Below are 7033 nucleotides of genomic sequence, written 5' to 3' on the forward strand. Positions count from 1 at the left end.
TTAATATATGCAACAAAAATAAATATGTCATTGCCTTGAGATAAAAGTTGTTACAGCAGATAAGAATGATGATGGGCACATGGTAGCGGCGATGTTGGTGAGGAGAGCCTTCCATTCCACAGCAGTACAGGGGAAAAAGAATGTGAAAAGGTTGCAGTACGAGAGAGAAGTGGGGCAATCTGAAACGGATGTGCAGTGCGGTGATATGCGGGTCGGATGAGTAATGTAAGGTGTTTGATTCAGAGAGCTGTGAAAAGACTTGTGAAGCAAACAAAGGGTTGCGATGCGGCGGCCTTTTTCGAGACCAGAAATATTCTTCAGAGATTAAATGCTGATGGTATACGAACATGCAGAATGAAGTGGATGGTGCGGTTTTGAACTGACTCGAGTGCATTTGTTAGGTACATTTGCTGAGGGTTCCAGATGGAACTAGCGTGCTCAAGTTTAGGTCTGATAAATGTTTTATAAGCCAGAAGTTTAACGTGCTGTAGTGCATGATGAAAATGGCGATTTAGCACACCTAGAGATCTGTTGGCAGATGATGTGATTGTGGCAATGTATGTTTGCCAAGTAAGACCGCTGCACAGGGTTATACCGAGGTACTTAAACAATTGCACGCTTTCTGTGGGTGAGTTAGCAACTGCGTAGGAAAAAAATAAGGGGGTTGTGATTGCGCTGAAACGGAACGAGTTTGGATTTGTTAGCGTTTAGCGTCATTAACCAGATGTTGGGCAACATTCGTAGACACGGTTAAGGTCGTTATGAATGGCCATTTGACAAGAAATGTCAGTAACAGTACGATAAAATGCACAGACGTCGGCGAAAATTCGAATTTCGCATGAAACTTGTAGTGCCAAATCATTAATATATGTTAGGAACAACAGCAGGCCGAGCTAAGATCCCAGCTGAACGCCGGATCTTCAGGCAAAGTGCCTGAGATCAGTTAGCAAGGTATTCTTTAGTCTAGTCTAGAACATTAGGGTGTAAATTTAAAAGGGCGAGTTTTAGTAATAAGCGCTGATGAGGTACCTTGTTAAATGCCTTCGCGAAGGGTTAGCATGCAAGTCGAAGGTGAGGAGAGACCCCTACGAAACCCTTGTTAAGCCGGGTGAAGAAAGTTGTTGGAATCTAGGAAGTTTATGACATGGGAGTAGATGACATGTTCCATGATTTTACAAGGCACACTCGGTAAGGACATGGGGCGATAATTTAGTGCAAAGTTCTTGTATCTGTCTTGAAGGCCGGAATAACACTCCACCTCCCAGTCATCCAGTAGGGTTCCTGTTGAAAGCAATTGAGAATACAATGAAAGATATATGGCTGAGATGTGCTTAGTGTTCTTCAGTAGTTTAAAGATTATTTCGTCCGCTCCTGCAGCTTATAACAGTATAATTCTGTCGATATGGGGCCGAATTACGCACCTCTCTCAAGTTTCATAGCGTGATGTCAAATTGGCGTGTCTATGACGTGACCTGGAGACGTCAATCGTGACGAATTACGAAATCGTCCAATCACCAGTCACTTTTAGCATGGCTCCGCCCCTGAAGCACTCGTTCCGAGGTCAAGGCTATTGCCACAGCGTTGCCACGGCCATGGCCGAGGTCGTCAAGGTACCGTCTCCAATTTTTTTTTTTGCGAAATGGCGCAGTGAATATGCAATAAATAAAATGAACAAACGTTTATTATTCCAAGGAACTCTGTTTACAACTAAATAACATGAAGCAGAACGATATGCGTTTTTGTTTTGAAATTGAATTTGCTCCTTAGTAACTTTCTCCTCGAAGACGCTTACAGCGTCAAAGAGTGCACTGGGCGGCCTGCAAAGGAGCAGCTGATTCCCGGCTAGTTGCTGCTTTCTACGCGTCGTCTAAAACCGAAATCCTGTGAGGATGTCGTTAGCAGCCGGAAAAATCTGACTGAAAACAGTGAAGGCTACGAATCTGAAGTGATCAGCGTGGTGAAAGCGTTGTGACACAAACATCGACTGTGTCGACTTGCTAAAGAGAGTCCATGTTTTCCATCAGTGCTTACCAGCGATGAAAAGAGCGACGAGCGGAGCCGTGTGATCTGCTGTTCTGTTTCTTTAGAAAATACAAGAGGACAATGAAGGCTACACTATTATATCTGCCGGCAGATTGAAGCTTGCAGTATTAGTAAGGCAGGTGGCAGCTGCTATGCAAGAGCTCGCAACTGCAGTGCGGGAAACAATATCCGGCGCACGACCCTCCACCATGGACTTCTCGTCCAACCCACTGTGACAACCACTACTGTGCTTCGCAACCAGTTGACTCCGGCTTATCGGGATCGGTTCTTGATATCCGATTGCTGCGCTTCTTCTCCAATCCGTTCGGGTTCAGTTGCTGAAGATACATAAACTGTGATGTTTATGCTCCATTTGGTTTGTTCAAGAGAAAGAGAAAACTTTATTTGAAAATTTGTTTCCGTCAAGGTCAGTTGTTGGGCGAGTTGGTGACGATGTTCCATATCAACAGCGCGATAAACGGGACAAGAGAACACAATAACGACAAAGAGAACACAATAACGACGTGTTTGTCGTTATTGTGTTCTCTTGTCCCGTTTATCGCGCTGTTGATATGGAACATTGTTCCCGTCACCGAGGCGAAAACGAGCTTATTCTACCAAGCCTCAGTTTAGAGGTGATAAAGGTCGGCCTGGGTAGGGATATGTAGTATACTTCTTTCGTGCAGCAGGCAGAGTGACGGTGTTGGTGGCACATTGTTGGAAGGCCACTCTGGCATTGTCATAGAGCCTCTTCATGTTGAAAGGTATCCACCTCTGTTGGCGGGTAAGGCAGGCGAATTACGCATGCTGGTGTGTGATATCACAGTCAAGCTGGTGAATGGGCTCAATTTCTGCGATTCCAGTATGACAAAGGGCCCACCAGACAGGTGCGGAGATTGTCTCGAAAGTAGGCAACGTGTACTGGTTTTCAAGTGCCTTTATATCCATCAAAGAGCCTCTGTAGTGTTTCAAAATATGCTCATTTTATGCGTATTCTTCATTCTCTTATATTCAAATATTGTGTGCATTATGTACAAGCCTTTTCTATTGAAAGGTCAGTGTGCACAGAGGACGAATTTTTGGTGATTTGTTGAAAATGACTTAAAGAATAAATTTGGACACAAGCAGCTGAAAATTATGTAAAGGTGTACCAATCACAAATGTTTATGGTGTAGTCATTTTTTCGATTATTATAGTTTATCTGTCTCTACTGTCTTCAAGCTGTTCAGCATTCCCCTAAACAGCCTTGCACATTTATTGGTTTACAACAACCTTTAATCACACATCGCCCCAGCAATGCATCTGTGCTGCTTATGCTTACAGTTATTTTATTGTCACTAAGATTTTGTAGTCATTCAGGAATCGTTTTGGGTTCTGATGCCCAATATAATGTGCACCATGCTCCTAGCAGCTGCTACAGCACTGAGCAAGAGCTCTAATAGTATGCCATCTAACTGGCTTTGTATATCTGATATGTAAGCATATTGTATACTGCACCACGTGTACAGTACCTTCAGTAGTAGATTCAATATGATAGGGAACGGCTTCCTTGAGCCGAATAATTATTCTGCAAGACATATGTAAACGTTGTATGGTCATTGTACATCGAGGTAAATGTGCTTCTATAAATACTGCCCCTTTTACGTGAAATGTTTCTGCCCAGAAATAAGTGTTTCTGCTAAATATAAGTGGCAGTAAAAAAATCTTTGTTGTTGAAATTTTCTTATTCTAATTAGCATAATGAGCATTTACTGCCTTTCTGTAATGCTGCACGTTTCAGTTTAAACATGTTACCACACAGCTAGTGACCACAGCCAACTTTACCAAGCTGCAAGGTGATAGCAGAGAAGGGAAAGCGAATTGGGTCTGGGATGGCTTGGCATTGGTGTAGTCAGCAATGACCTCAGTGCGTAGTCATTTTCTCCTGCATAACCAAAATATAACATCCACTTAGGCCAACGTTTTTCTAATCTCAACAGCTTTTGAGAATGCTCTAGTATACAATCGAAGGTCCATACCAAGTAGCCCACAGCCAGACTGGCAAACATTCACAGGAAAGCTGACATTGTGTGACATTTCTTTTAAGACGAGCATCATTGTAAGGACAACCTCGCAGCTTCATATTGATATTAACTATGTGCTGTGATTACCTGCATCGCAGGCCATCCGATTTCTTAGACAGGAAGTATATTAAACACTAAATATTTGTCTCCTGTCGCTGTTGCAATAACAAGTAGTACTGCAACGTGCGTTCTTTGGCATAACTAGCCCGTCTCATTCAGGCAGCTTCAGTGGTGCAGTGGTATTCAGGAAATGGATGACTTGCCGAAAACTGTCAGCCTCTCTACAAGGCTTGTTTTCTAACCAAAAGGTCTTATTATCAGAAGACACTCTCGGTCTTTGCTGAAACGCAAAGAAACAGGCACTTCTTACAGCGTATTCACAATTTCGAGCTTGTCGCAGAGAGGGAGCGTGACGAATGGGCCGAAACAAGGCATGCTCCAGGAGCAAGGCGCTGGACAATCCCTAGTCCCTTCATCCTGTATTTTATATACAAAGGGGAGGTAACAGCTATTGAACCCTTTCGACAGCGCTCGCTGGGTCACCTTGAAGACATCTGCAGAAAAGAAAAGAAAAATTGCCTTTGTTCGTTTCTTCAAGTGGGAACGAGACCTCTTGGTTGGAAAACAAGCTTTGCAGAGAATCCAACTTACAGCAAGTGTTCCATTGCACGCATCAGTGCAAATAATCAAGGTCGTTCGATGACCAACACGGGATTTTTAGAGCTTGCCCAGGAAAATGTCGCAGGCGTTCAGCAGGCCTTCGTTCACCTTTCGGCGCACAGGAGTATAGTGACGAACGCGTCGTGGAGGTGTTGGTCCGGGACAGCAATGGTCAAGAATGCGCATGTTCGCCTCGCAGATCTGAGGTAGAACAGGCACAATAGAAGTTAACTATGACCTTCCGAACTCGTAGCCAAACACATGCTGTCAATAACAAAAGCACTATTGTGATGTTTACGACGTGCAACTCCTTGCCTAGCGACTTGTTTTATCTCCCCGTGACGCCTTGACGGCAATCAGCGTTCCGCCCGTTGGCTTCATTACCGGTGCACGCCTGTGCAATGCAAATGATCTTACATCCTAACGTACGTTGGAAGCCTCCGGTAGCAAAAAAAAAAAAAAAATGGGGTGCGCATGCCACCGCAGTGACGGCGCACTCGCCCGCCAGCCTCCGTTCATCGATGTTCGTCTCCAATCGCCGCACAGCCACTCCACTTTCTGCTGGTTCCCGGGTTCAACAGAGCCGGAACAACTCGTCCGGGAAGTCAAACGCGTCTTCGCGCTCCATCGTTTCACCGCGGATCACGACGACACAACTGGCTCAGCTGGCGTAAGTACGCGGCCGCGATTTTCACTCTCAAGCGATTGAGACAGCTTCCGGCGCTCTCAAAAAACCGCTCTCAACTCTCAATTGGCGGCCATATTTAGGCGCTCAACGTCATCGTTTCTTTCGAATTCATGACGTCCGCTGGTGATGCAGAAAACCAATATGGCCGCCAGTGAGAACTGACCAATAGGAAATGGGCCTTTGAGAGCGATTTTGAGAGCGATCCTATTGAGAGTGGTGCGTATCGGCCCATGGGTTATGATCCCTTGCACAGTGATTTCGATAGGTGCCATCGCTGGTAGTGCTACAGTAGGCGGGGTGGGCAATGAGGAATCAGTTTCACCTGTGAAAACGGAAACAAATACGTGGTGAGATATGTGAGCACATTCATCATCAGTGGATTCTTCGCCTGCGGCATTCGTTAAAGTGGTGGGACATGTTGCTTGCGTGTTTATTATTTCCCAAACCCTCCTGGGGTTATCAATTTGAATATTTGGTAGGTCATTTTGAAAAAAAAAAAAAGCATGCTTGTGGAGCGAATCGCAGCATAATAGGAATCCTCCACTGCATAGTACCGTTTTCATGCATCAGCACTTGGATTTTTTCTTTCGCTGTAATATAAAGTATTTTTCTTCTTATCTTTTCAGGCCTTGTAAGAAACATGATTTTTTGGCGGTTTGCACGAAAGCTGATACGTGGAATAAATTTGGTTGCTAGTTTGTTTATCTTGTTTTTGAAAAGTGACCAGTAGTAGTCGATGAAATGTAGATTGAAAACAGGGCAGAAAAGCTCCCAGTTCGTTGTTAATAGCTTCCATAGCAACAACGACGAGTAGGGGGCGTTACTAGTTCTATAAAAATCGGTATCGCTTCTTTAGGAATTCTGTGTGTTATTTATATTTATATGGGACATGTGGAGAAACTCATACATCTTATAGACTGGTACATATTAGTCCTACAAGCAGCAGCATTGGCTCTGTAGGTTTATCTGTGGGCTGTATATGAAAAGTATCACCAGCAAAGAAACCCCTATATCTTATAGGCTGGTACATACTTGTCTTGTTGACCAGTGCATATTGGTTCATGGGTCAGGCAATATCCGTCAATTGGAAATTTTTTTTATTTTTTAACTGGTTCACAGGAAAGGAAAGGCGCAGTATTTGCCACACCTGCTCCGTGGACACCTGTACCGCGCCGTAGGGGAAGGAGTGCTCCGGAGTAATTGGATCTTTAACGTGCACTGACATCGCACAGCACACAGACGCCTCTTCGTTTCGCCTCTATCGAAACGCAGCCGCCGGTGGTCGGGATCGAACCTGGGAACTTCGGCACAGTAGTCGGCCTTCTTAGGAAATCAAAGCGTTAACAGCTCAGAATGAATACTTGAGAGCAGAAAACGAAAGGCTTGAAAAGAAAGTCGACGAGTTCGAACAATATCAGAGAAGTAATAACTTGGAAATTAAGGGTGTGCCCGGGGAGCTTGACCCGACTGTCGTGGTAATAAAAAAAAATAAGCGAACTTGTGGGTGAAACGGTAACCGACGCTGATATCGACGTTTGTCATCGGGTGCCCACAGTCAGCGGTGACGATAAGCTGATCATTGTACGGTTTATATCGCGAA

The sequence above is a fragment of the Amblyomma maculatum genome, chromosome 1 (genome assembly GCF_055883805.1).
Source record: "Amblyomma maculatum isolate TAMU_Amacu chromosome 1, ASM5588380v1, whole genome shotgun sequence".
Classification (NCBI taxonomy): domain Eukaryota; kingdom Metazoa; phylum Arthropoda; class Arachnida; order Ixodida; family Ixodidae; genus Amblyomma; species Amblyomma maculatum.